Below are 13,884 nucleotides of genomic sequence, written 5' to 3' on the forward strand. Positions count from 1 at the left end.
TGGTTTACTTAACATTGTCAATCATTTGCTTAGCAGAGGTACTTATACTGACTTCAGTAGCTTACATTTACATTTCTTGAAATGAGTATCTACTGAAATGATTCAATAGGACACTAGCTCAAGGATTTTCTGGCAGTGCCCCAACAAGGTGTTTAACCAGTAGCCTGTGGACTACAAGTCCATCTCCTTAACCACAATACCAGCCTGGCTTTGAACAGGTGTGGTGTAAAGTGGACTCAGTCAGCTAATGTAAATTGGGTAAGCTCAATCTACTACCTAACTTACATAACTTACAACTTGAGCGACTTAACCAGCCAGGATGGAACAGACCACTGAAGCATAAAGAAATGTATGCGTTCACTTGACTGCACAAGCTGCAGTAGGTGCCTGCTTGGAGGTGGTGATGTAATCAAGTATTGAGTTAATGGACTTCTCAGAGTAATTCCGTGAGACAGCATTCTGAATGCAAGACAAAAGACAAAAGCAGTACCTGTCAATCATTTCAGGGAAGTCTGTCGAGGGGGGGGGGGGGGGGGGGGGGGGGGATTGATTGATTCCATTCTGATTTATCACAAAAATTCATACAAAGTATGTCTTATTAATTTATGCATGCTGTTCAACAGGTATCCACTAGATTCACTGAACAGCACTCCACCAACACAACAGGATGAATAATACAAAGAGAACCCACTAAGTAAATCATATGGCTTTAAATGGGATCTTCATCTACAATAGTAATTTGTAATAAAACTTTTGAGTTATTAAAGAATAAGAATACTATGACTTGACTTTTCCAAAATGTCAAGACATAACAGATTTTATGACATGGAAGATTGATGGAAGATTGCACAACTTAAAAAATCCTTACCAGTCTAAAGTATATCTTTATCATCTGTTTTAGTGCTTTAAACCTCTAGTCTCCCTTTTCAGCTATCTCCAAAAACTGTAAACAGAAAAGGCAAACCCCACTACTCAGTCAATTTCACCAGCAGCAATCAGTTCATATTTAAAATGATGCGCATCATGTCAGTGCTCCGCCTCCTTAGCTGTGGTGTTTTGTTTTCCTTGTCCAGGTGCATTTGATTTCCTTGTGTTCTACCCTTGCCCCGCTCCCCGCCCGGTCTCCGCCCGCCTGATTGCCTGCACACCTGCTTCCCAATCCCTCGTCAGTTCTGCCCTATATCTTCCCTGCTTGTCCCTGTCCCGTTGCTAGTTCGTTACAGCGTGTTTTTTCCCCCTGTTTCGTCCCCGCCGGTTTTTCCTGCCTGTTCGTTGTTCCGGTCAGTGGCGGAACAACTTTACAAAGGGCCCTGGGGCAGAAATTGGTCAAGGGCCCCCCGGCCCCAACCCCGCCTATGCCAGTGACAAGAGTGGAGTGCAAAACCATAGGCCAATATTAAACAGTTAATCATCTATTCTCATTATAGTTTAGGCTATAATTCCTAATGCCAAACCTCCCCATTAATCCGGGGTTGGGACCGGCACCTAGTTGAGCTGGCTTGCTCCCTAAGAGGCTGGGTTAGGCTAAACTATATACATTACAAAATTTTGAGCCCCACCCTGATGAAGTAGTATACCTGGCAAGAGCTATATAAATAGCGGATCACCGCTTATTGATTTGTCAGTGGGAGAAGAAAGAGCACTGATCGTAAGGACGCAGCCTGGAATGTGCATTAAAGGGGGCCCACATCGGGGCCATGAAGGGCCCCCCGCAACTCAGGAGGGGCCCGGGCCCAGGGGCTGACTCCACGATCTGCCTGACTCCACGATCGCCTTCCCCGGAATTGCCCTCGGACTGCCTGCCTGGTTTAGACCCTGCCTGTTATCGTTTTCGCTACGCTGTCACCTCCTTCAAATAAAGTCGCATGGAACCTGAAATTTGCGTGGTCCGCTCCTGAGTCCTTGCCTGAGCCGTGACACATCACTTTTAAACCACAAGACTCTCAAGATTCGTGTTGTCAGATAAAGTCCCGAAAGCCTCTTGGAGAGAACTGGGATCAGGATCGGGATCGGAATTACTGCCTTCTAAGCATAGTTCCCGAGAAAGGAAAAGAACGCAAGAGAGAGAAATAAATGCATATCTTTGCCGTGGTTTCTTTTTTCACAAAGCGGAACACATTCATAGCAGTCCCATATGTTAGTCCATAAGGCATGTGTTCTGCCCTGCACGTTCCTTTGATGTTTAATCATGTAGAAATTGTAATACCACAGCCATACCACAATACCACTAGGTAACACATAGAAATGTGTATATCAGAATCAGAATCAGATTTATTGGCCTAGTACGTTAGCACACACAAGGAATTTGGTTCCAGCCGTTGGTGTCTCTCAGTAGTACAGACAATATACAGAATATACAGAGACAATGTACATCTTATTTACAGACAAAAAATACACAATATACAAGCAATATACAGATTATATAATAGGCAAAAAATATACATAAATTGCAAGTGTGGTGGTGCAAGCAACAATAATGGCATAGCAGATGATACTGCTCAGCTATTTATGAGGGCGATGGCATGAGGAAAGAAACTGCTCCTGTGTCTGGTAGTTTTGGTATACAGGGTTCTGTAGCACCTGCTGGAGGGGAGCAGTTGAAAAAGGTTATCTGTAGGAATCTGAAAAGGAATCTGTAATGATTTTCCCTGCCGGTTTCCTGGTTCTTGAAGAGTTCAAGTCCTGGAGGGTGGTCAGGGGATTACCAATGATTTTTTCTGCTGTCCTTACCGTTCGCTTGCGGTCTGTTCCTATCTTGATTTGTGGCTGCTCCGAACCAGACCGTGATGGATGTGCACAGGACAGATTCAGTGACTGCGGTGTAGAACTGGCCCAACAGCTCCTGTGGCAGACCATACTTCCTCAGTTGTCGCAGAAAGTACATCCTTTGCTGGGCCTTTTTGAGAATGGAGTTGATGTTGGTCTCCCACTTCAGGTCTTGGGAAATGGTAGTTCCCAGTAACTTGAAGGTCTCCACGGTTGACACAGGGCTGTCGGATATTGTGAGGGGGAGCAGTGCTAAGGGGTGTCTCCTAAAGTCCACTGTCATCTTCACAGTCTTGAGTGTGTTCAGCTCCAAGTTGTTCTGACTGCACCAGAGCACCAGCCGTTCAACCTCTCACTGTTATGCAGACTCATCGCCATCCTGGCAGTGCTTTCTTTCGGAAAAATCATGAAAATTGTGCTTGTCATGACAAATTATGCCAAAAATTGTGCTAGCACAATCTGTCAAAGCCAATAAGCTACCTGGCTATTTCTTCATCCTTATTAGGGCAATTGCTCTGTCGTTAGTTTAGTTGCGGTTTAGAGTTTAACACAGTTTTAAATGCGCATGTTGCGGAAGAAGTCACTTGGCTTCTTAAGCCCCATTGCTGTGTCATCGGTACCTGTGGTTTAACCTACTGCTGAGGTTTAGCTTGATCTCAGTTGCTGTGTCATCAAGAAATTTCATATCAGCCACTAGAGGTCACTTTTTGTGCGTATTTGCTTAAACCTGACACTGAGGTGGTTTAAGGAGAGACTAAACCATCTCATTTTCAGAATGAGACCTACATCACATCCTACATACAAACTGTAGTAATATTTTGTTAATTTCTGCCCCCATGTAGGCCTATGTCGTCACTTATTTGACTGTGTGAAATAAAAGCTATATAGGCATATCTCCTTATATAGTCCTATAATTACGGTTTGCGGAGATAACTCTCTACATCTTCTTCGAAAAATTGTAGGCTGATTTTTTTCTAATCACAAAGACAGACAAAACAGGCTTAATCTAAGTAGCGCATTCTTTATTCATCACCAGGATTTTTGCGCAGCACCATCAATTTTCAAGAAATTATCTATATTTCACGACAGGATCCAGGAGGGGTCTTATTATTTATTTGTTGCAGGGAAATAAACTTTATTTGTGGCGGATGTGAAATCAATTATATAAGAAATATACAAGCCTAATAACAATTACAATAGCCTATAATATTATATTACATCGAGGATCCAACTCGCAGAGAATCCTAAATTATGTCATTCAGTGACATCTTGTTAACTCTATGTTCTGGCAGAGAATATCTATATAGTGGGGCTCTGGGTCTGGGTAGATTTCCAACTTCCGGTTTCCATACAGTTTAACTGCGAATCAGCTGAACCTGTGCGTGTTGTTACACAGCAATCACGTTTATCTTTACACACAGCTGTGCGTTAAACTCGTGATAGTTCCGGTTTATACCGGGTTCAGACTACACGATTTTTTGTCTTTCACGACGGTCACCATGTCAGACTAGGCACTGGGCAGTCATAGTGCCATAAAATCTTGCCTCGTCGACTTGGGAGACTGGCAACATTACAAGTTTGACCCCGACCAACCATCATTCACGTCTGTGCGTGTCGTCGGGGAGGCGGGTCAAGAAAGTGTCATGGCTACAGAAGCGTTATGTGTATTGTATGCTCTCTCTGGTAAATGAAGATGCAAAGATAGACTATGTTTAATATCAGGTGGTTTCACAATCACTATAACTGAAATCAAGAAAACGGCTCCAGTTCTTTTCAGTGACCACCGCCTGAAATGACAGCATATGCGTTCAGTTTACATACAAAAGTCACATAGCCCTAGGGCAGGGCTTCTCCAAGTCCGGACCTCGATCCGCATCCGGACCTACCCAGCCCATACCTCGTGTTATGAATACAATAATACGTTATGAAGTGTAACGTTTTCTATTTTGAAAAAAAATTCTATTGATCAATAAATTTTTAGTGACATTGAATATACAGTGTAGCTGGAGATCATTCACATCGATCCTGTCCCCAGATGAATGTGGTTTTTAATGTGGCTTATTTGACATCGTTGTCCTGGCGACGTTTATTGCTGGAGAGTGTTGTGTGTTGTTGCTGCTGAGTTCACGCATTAATGTTACACCGGAGAATTTGCTATCAGCTCCTAAATCGCAGATACAGATTGTGCCTCGTTGTCTCTAGTACACAGTTTCTACAACTAGTGTAAATGTAGCTGTAACTGTAAAAAATATCATAATAATAATACTGACTGTTATTACTGTAACTCCATGCAACTGACAGTTACTGTAACGCTTTATGTGTAACCACAATTAAAATAATATTACCAACGTTTAACAATGATATACTGTTACTATTCCTAATTTCCATGTTTGCTGAGAGCACTCTGTCATCCTATTGGTCAACTTCGAAATACGTCACTGGAGATTCTCAAAAAATTCTGACATGCTAGACTTTTCATCAGGTGTTGTGGGGTGTCCCAGACGCCACATCGCTATTCGTCCATTATGTCACATTACAAGAACCGTTCGCTGTTCGTCGTCATTGAAGAAAGCAGAACTGCTCTTCATCCCAGTCGGTTCTTCCCCCCTGCAAAACCTCTCCATCACCGTCGATGGCACCACAATACCACCCTCTCAGTCAGCAAAGAGCTTGGGCGTCATCCTCGACAGCAACCTGGAGCACATTTCTCGCACGTCACAGGGCTGCTGATTCCTCCTCCACAACATCAGGAGGATTCGTCCGTTCCTGACAACATACGCGACGCAGCTCCTTATCCAGGCCACGGTTCTCGCTCGACTGGACTACTGCAACGCTCTCCTCGCAGGCCTCCCAGCCTGCACCACCCAGCTTCTGCAGCTCATCCAGAATGCAGCTGCCCAACTAATCTTCAACCTCCCCAAATTCTCCCATGTTACTCCCCTGCTGAAATCCCTCCACTGGCTTCCTGTCGCTGCCAGGATCAGATTCAAGACCCTGACCCTCGCCTCCTCTGCAATCAACAGGACAGCCCCTACCTACCTCCAAGACCTCATCCAGCCCTACACACCTGCCAGGCCCCTGCGCTCAGCAGCAACTGGACGTCTCGCTCCTTGCATGGTCAAGGCAGGAGGTTCTCGCTCTGCTAGGCAACGGCGTTTCACCTACATAGCTCCCCAGTAGTAGAACGAACTCCCTGTCCCGCTACGGACAGCTCCATCACCCCATTCCTTCAGACATGGTCTGAAGACACATTTCTTCAGACTCTACCTGGACTGACCCATCATACATCACCCCCCCCCCCCCCCCCCCCCCCACCAAAATTGCTGTGTGCTTTTGTGTATTTTCTTGTCACCGACTTTACTCTGGCACTCATTGCGCTGTTTGAAGTTGCTGTTTGAAGTTTGAAGGTGTATCTTATTAGTTGCCCTATACCCTGTACAAATTGGATAGTATTGTGTCCTCAAACAGACCTTGCTCTCAGCTGAGAACTACTGTCTCATTGTGGAACTGTACACATCCTGTCCCCGTACTGTCGCTATACTTACTGTATGCACTTTTGTTGTTGCTTTGGATAAAAGCGTCTGCTAAATAAATAAATGTAAATGTGAAATAATGATTAGATAATATGTAAGGGATAATGTACAGCGAGCCGGTCATTATTGCGAAATAAACCCCGACAGGGTGATGCAGGACCCCGACGCGAAGCTGTGCATTATCCGCTTATTACACGGCTACTTACTAAAGAAATCAATAATTTGACATAAAATGTTGATTTAAAACGATTGTATTGATTTTTTAAATTACTTTTCTCTCGAACAACAAGCAACTTTCTCTCGAAATTCTACGTACCACCGCCGCCACTGCAGTCTTCCTTAATTGGTCGACTTTCCAACTAACCAACTTCATGACGTAGTCAGTGACGCAACGGCAATATGGCGACGAGCCAGAGAGTTAGTACCAAACATATATCTAGGCTATTATAATTTAACGTGAATTATATCGAACATTTTCTCAAATTAAATTTCAACACACTTAATTCTGTACAAAACTCGTCAAAATTAGGCTGTTTCATGTCCACTTTAAGTAGTACAGTTCTAAAGCGCAGCTAAGCTAGTTAGACTAGACCACAGCCATGTAGAGACAGGCTGTTTATCAATCCGCGATATTCTCGTGAACTCGTTTGACGTCATCTGTCATGGCCCAAGTACGGTGCCAATACGAAGAACGCAAGAAACCAAGAACGCTTAAAATGCCCGGATGTGTTCTTGATCCGCCCCTTTTATCGAGGATGCATCGGTTGGTGACTTGGCCAGCGAGAAGTTTTTACTTTTCCTATTTCAAGTAAACGGTACCTGTAAATCAGCCTCTGCAAAAAAATGTGACGGAAAATGGGCAGTATAGTTGCACAATATTTGCTTATTTTATATAAGAAACGGCTAATTTGTAAGTTTGCTCCGACTTTCATGGGGAGTAGGCTTCGGTTAGCTAGCGTTATTCAGTTCAGTGGAGACGGTAGTTAACGTTAGCTAAGTTAGTATGGGCTACAGAAAACGTAACTTGATGGACGGCTTTTTAGCTTTATAGTTCATCGCACTTTTCAAATGTCATATCGATCATATGAATGTAAATAAGGCTATAGTCTTCATACAGCCTTCTACCAGTCATCTGTGGTGGAAAATTTTTGATAAAGTGTGTACCCCATATGTAAATTATGAGTATTGCCACTTTCACCCCCCCCCCCCCCCCCCCCCAGAGAAAAGCGGAGCTTGACGTGGTACGATTAAGCTTGTTACATGGTGGAAATAAGTTATTGCCAGCAAACATCATAAGCATTGCCAACAGATGTTAGCTTTTGATTTTAACCACAGTTATTGACATATTAACTGAAGTTATTGATATATTACATTAGCTATTTTATCTTTACTGTACATGTGGAGGTCTGGAAGTGTATAAGGAAACCAGACAATCTAATATGTTAGCCTTACATAATATGTATTCTATTATACTTTGTATAGTGGAAAATATTGTTTGCATTAAGCACTACTACTGAAAAGTAATATGATGTGATTCTATGCCTAAATAATGCTGGGGGTTACCCTAGGTCATAAGCATTGCATGTAGGCCATTGTAAGACAGGTAGGGGGGTAATCTTGGGGGCTATTACAGGACAGTGGGTGACCTTGGAGAAGGAACACTGCCTTCAGCATTGGCCCAACCTGGAAGTCACCCAGAACCTTTGTGCACTATGTTGCTGTTCTATAGTCATGCCAACTTCTATTGGTTCATGGTCTACGCTTATTGTATCTTTTTTGCCTTCACTTCTCCTATTGGTTCATAATCTACGCTTATTGTATCTTCTCTCCCTTCACTTCTCCTATTGGTTTACGGTCTACGCTTATTGTATCCTTTTTCTCTGACTCATAGTCATGCCACCTTCGCTTATTGTATCTTCTCCCCCTGACATGTCCCTACAGCGTGTCAGCATGTTTTTGCCTCCTTTTAACATATGCATCCCATTTTAGTTTTATATTTTCTTTTAGGAGTCAAACAGCTAGAAAATAAGAGCTGATTGCCTGCTTTGGCCTAGCTGACATCTACTGGCAAATGCTTGCAAACTGTATGTGGATTTACTGCAGTTTGTCATAGTTGCCCATCATAGTAGTGCTGAGCCAACGGCCCAACTTTGCGGAGTTTAATACTTCTTTGTCTTGTTCCTGTGGCCCATCTTCTGGGCCGTGTCCAGATGGGGCCTAGTTCTTACATTAACCCTTTGCTTTAAGGCCTAACCTTGTAGCTTATGGCACATAGATATCTGTGTGCCTTCTTACAGTCTGCAGCACCGTGGTCTGGCTAACTGAGTTAACCTTTTTTATTATTTAAATGTGGGCCTGGAAATAATGGTAATATTCCAGGCATATATGCTGTGTATTATTTAATTATGTTTAAAAATCATATAGGTGTGGAGTGGAAATAATGGGAAATTTCAGAAGTGTTATGCTTAAAAATAATATACAATTAATGTCTATGGAGTTTATGGGACTTTCCAGGCAGGGTAAATGTAACAGCTTAAAAATTAAATAATGGAATGGAAATGGAAAATGGGATGATCTTGAAGGAGGAGCCTGGGAGGAGTTGGAAATTGTGGTCTGGGATAGGAGGAGTGAGAAAAGGCATAAAGGATGGATGTATGCTGAGGGGAGGGTGGAGTGATTGGGGAGTGTTTGTGAATGTATACACACCGCATATACACCTGTTGCTCCGCGGACCAACCCGGTTTACTGTATGTGATTGATCACCATATGCAATAAACCAAACAACCATGATTACATCAGACTCTGTGAGGACTTATTATTTTTCGGAAGGCATCAAAATGTGGAGGAAGACCCTCGGTCCATTTGGCCCAGACCAGGGGGATATCCACCACACATCTTTAAATAAATATTTTATTCAGGGACTGCTGAGGAGATTTTTTTTCCAGAGGCTGATTTACAGGCACCGTTTACTTGAAATAAGAAAGGTAAAAACTTAATATCATGTCCTCTCATGATTTAGTACAAAGAAGTATTCAATTTTTGATGTATTAACCTCTAAGTGAAGCTAAAAGGATTCATGGGCTGGTTATAGTTAATGTGATGGCTTCCTCTTTAGATTGTCTGACTAAAAAAGTACATCATTTGTATGAACTGCCTGCATGTTTTGCATGTAAAACCCTTTACTAAAAGTAAGTAGTATTTGCAGCTGTTATAGATTAATGTAGTGGAATATTTGCTTTGAAATGTAGCGGAATAAAAGTACAAAGTCCCCTAAATTGGAAATACTCACGCCAAGTACAAGTACCTCAAAACTGTACGTAAAACAATTTATATTAAGTTACTTTTCATCCTTACACAGCCAACCCCACCCCTGGTCAATCAACCACTTAGCTAGCAAGATAGGCTACTTTGTTCAAATTAAAGGCAATTCACGCAACTGTTTGGTTTAGGGCAGGAGCATCATAACACTTGTGATGTTAAACAACATACTCAACCTACCACATGAGTGAAATGACAAACACGAGTTTTGAGTTTGTCTTTACTTTACTATATGAATAAAGTAGCAGCCTATAGTATGGCAAAACACAAATGTAATACACAAGCACAATAAAACAAAAGTTTATCAAATGTTGCGCTGATAATGCCAGTGTTGTCATATCACTGCTTAGATGAGTTGGGCCCAGGGTATTGCGCAATAGCAAGTACGGAAGTACACATAGCATCTCAATCTCTCACAGGTGCGTTCTCTGTCCTCACGATCTTGTAAGACCGTTCTCGGCAAGAACGTTCTTCTCAAGAACACTAGTACGTTCTTCCGTTCTTGGAATTGATAACAGCCAGAGAGTCGCGTCAACGGAAGTCCAAAATGCTTGATCCTCACGTGATTCACGTAGGCTTCAGTAGGAAGTTCTTGGCGGGCAATTTGAATGCGTAAATACGGAGAGATGGAACTGCGATTTTTTTGTAATTAATAGTCAATAAATGCATTGATTTACAATATTTATGTAGCACACCGACATGTGTATTGTAAGGATCCGGCTATGGATCCTCACGAGTTTCTTGCAAAGGGGATATAACTCAGCCGGACACAAAGAAATAATGCTATTCTTCGTTTATTTCACGGTAGGACGCCATAGACTCACGCATGGTTACAGGACCGTCATTATGAGGGTAAACCGTCAGAATCTCCTGAAGTAACACAGCATAGCGAGAGCATGTCAATCCCCGATGCGCAGGAGGTAGGGAGCGAAGAAGAAAAGGCGCGACAGCCCCCCTCGACCCCCCAATATGACGTCATCATAAACTGCTCATTACAGTATGTAGTTACACCAATATGTTTTTTAAAAAGTAAAATTTGGTAGTATTTGAGGATTAGTTAGTGGGAACACCTAGCGTTACCTGCCTTGCTGACATATTTTAGGCTAACATTACCATGGTTAAAGAGTGTGTTGCAGTTTATTGCTTTGAATTGGTTGGAAAGGAAACCGACAGGTGATGATTGTCATGAATTCAAATTTAAATACATCTCTAATAAACTCAGAAACATGAATAGCATGTCAAGCAGTTTATCTGTGCCCTTTCCTCCGTGTTGTCCTTGCATATAGTCTCCATCATGGTTTGCTGTGCTGCATGGGGATGCTCCAATCGCTCGGAGAAAGCAGTACGAATGTACGGTTTCCCCACTGACACGGAGAGGAGAAAAAAATGGTTGGGTCAAGTCAGCAAGAGCAATCTTATCACTAAAGATTGCAACAACAAAAATATGTGAGGTAATCATATTAATAGGCTGTTCGTGGTTAAAACTGTATGTTGCTAACTTTGTATAGCTTAAACCTTCTCACATCTACCATACACTAGAATACTTTGATAAGACTCTGAAAAGACTTTAAAAAGACTAAAAAGTCTGACACACTCTCACTTCTAAAGACTCACAGACGACTTTGCAAAGATCTTGCAGGGTCACTACAGCCATGCGCCGCTTAACGTCCATTCGGACAACGTTCGCATATACGTCTGTAGTCCTATAAAAGGTTAAAATAAAGTTTAAAAATCCCGATCGCAGAACAGGACGTAGCGGTAGTGAAGGCAACGAATCCCGCACGCAACACGTGTATCTCGTCTCATTGAAATAAAGCGATTGCGGTGCCAGGCGTGTAATCAGGGGCGGAGCTATAGGCGGGGCAGGCGGGGCAGTTGCCCCTGGGCCCGGGCCCCTCCTGAGTTGCGGGGGGCCCTTCATGGCCCCGATGTGGGCCCCCTTTAATGCACATTCCAGGCTGCGTCCTTACGATCAGTGCTCTTTCTTCTCCCACTGACAAATCAATAAGCGGTGATCCGCTATTTATATAGCTCTTGCCAGGTATACTACTTCATCAGGGTGGGGCTCAAAATTTTGTAATGTATATAGTTTAGCCTAACCCAGCCTCTTAGGGAGCAAGCCAGCTCAACTAGGTGCCGGTCCCAACCCCGGATTAATGGGGAGGTTTGGCATTAGGAATTATAGCCTAAACTATAATGAGAATAGATGATTAACTGTTTAATATTGGCCTATGGTTTTGCACTCCACTCTTGTCACTGGCATAGGCGGGGTTGGGGCCGGGGGGCCCTTGACCAATTTCTGCCCCAGGGCCCTTTGTAAAGTTGTTCCGCCACTGCGTGTAATGGTACACTACAGTGTATTAATGTGTATGTTTAGTATTGTACAGTATTAACCAACTTAACCCACAGGCTATATTACAGTGTAGGCTACTTTACCAGATACATTAGTTGAAACTTGAAATACAATACGGTTTACTGTTGCTGTTGCTTGTTTGGCGCTGAGAGAGCTCACCTATTGGTTGTTGACAGTGTCCACGTCACTATTTGCGTCAGCCAAGACTAAAAAACTTACGATAATATTAAACACGGTTGATTTTATCCTAACGGCAAGACGGGAGAAAGACTGACTTGAAACTGCTCCGATTACCACTTTACACCAAACGATCGAGATCACGGGAGCGCGCCGCGACTCTATAGCAAAACTTTCAAGATTTTATTCCGACTTTGGAAATTTGTCTGCGACTGTGAAATCGCTTGAAAGTCGTTAGGTGTAAGGCCGGCATAAATCTACTAATTTAGTGGGGGATAATCCACTAACATGCTTTAATGCACATGAAAATTTGATTCAGATGTGCTGATAATATATAATCTGACTCTTTAAACATCTTACCCTTTAAAAGCGCATCACTAACGTTCTATTCTGCTGCAACACTACTGCGCTACTAGTATTTGCTGCTGCCTTCCGGGAACTATTGAGAGGCTCCACGATCTGCCATTGCTGTAAAAAAAAAAAATGGTCCATTGGAGCGAACGGGGTTGACCCAGGTAGCCAGCCGAATCGGGCCGATTGCGGTGAAGCGTCGGCGCACTCGGCTGTGTTCTGGCAGCAGTTCACTTAAGGCACACATGGGCAACATCCGGCATACTATTTTAATCCGGCCCACAACACCTTCGAGGGAAAAACTACGAAAAAAAAAATGCTGCATTAGGCTGTGTTCACACGTAGCGTCGTTTTGTAGCTGCCAGCGCCTGTTTTACATAATAATCCTATGGAGTAGACCGTGTTTTCAAAAACGTCCCGAGTGCTTTTTTTAATGCAGTCGCCGGCGTTTTTTTTTTTTTTTTTTTTTTTCAATTGAAAAAGTTCAACTTCTCAGAAAAACGCCCTACGTCAAGCCTTTTTTTGACAGCTGACCAATCACCAGCGGAGTAGTGACACCTGTCGTTTCCCATAACAACCACCAAAAATGGAGAAGGTAGCGGTGAAGTTAATTGTGCTAGTTTCTGAGCACAGTGAACTGTACAACATGACAGTTAAACCGTATCATAACATTCATCATAAAGAGGCCGTTTGGAGTCAAATTGGACGGATCCTAGGAGTTTCTGGTGTTTGTGTTTACTGCTTGTCATTAGCAAAACTAGCCTGTTAGCTAACGTTAGCTCTGCAACAATGTATAGCCAGCTAGATCGCTAACAATGTACATTATCTACCCAAATGGTGTCTCGCCACAGAAAAAAGTACCAAAGCCTCACATAATTACCATGTTTTTAACTGACCCTAAACTAGAGCCAGTTGTCTCCTTCTCGCCATTTTGTATCGCAAAAATGTTGCAGTATTCAAAGAATACAACATTAATAGACATATCAGTACTAAGCATGCTAACTATGGCACATACTTGTCTTCGCGGGAAGGAGAAAAAAAGCCCAGAAATTGTCTTCCAACTGAATTGCCAGGCAGAATATTTTTACAAAGCAGTCTACAGTCTGCTGTCACACAAAATCGCAAAACACAGCAAGCCGTTTTCAGATGGTGAGTTCTTAAAAGACTAAGGTAGAGGCGGCTAGTATACTTCGCCCTGACAAGAAAAGTCAGTTTGAAAATGTGAGTCTGTCGCGTCATACAGTTACTCGGCGTGTGGAAGTCATTGATGAAGAGTTGACTTGTCAGTGCTCCCGCCCCCTAGCTATTGTGTTTTGTTTTTCCCTGTCCATGTGCTTTTGTTTTCCTTGTGTTCTAGCCCTGCCCCACTCTCCGCCCTGTCTCCAC

The sequence above is a fragment of the Megalops cyprinoides genome, chromosome 8 (assembly GCF_013368585.1).
Source record: "Megalops cyprinoides isolate fMegCyp1 chromosome 8, fMegCyp1.pri, whole genome shotgun sequence".
In the NCBI taxonomy this organism is placed as follows: Eukaryota; Metazoa; Chordata; class Actinopteri; order Elopiformes; family Megalopidae; genus Megalops; species Megalops cyprinoides.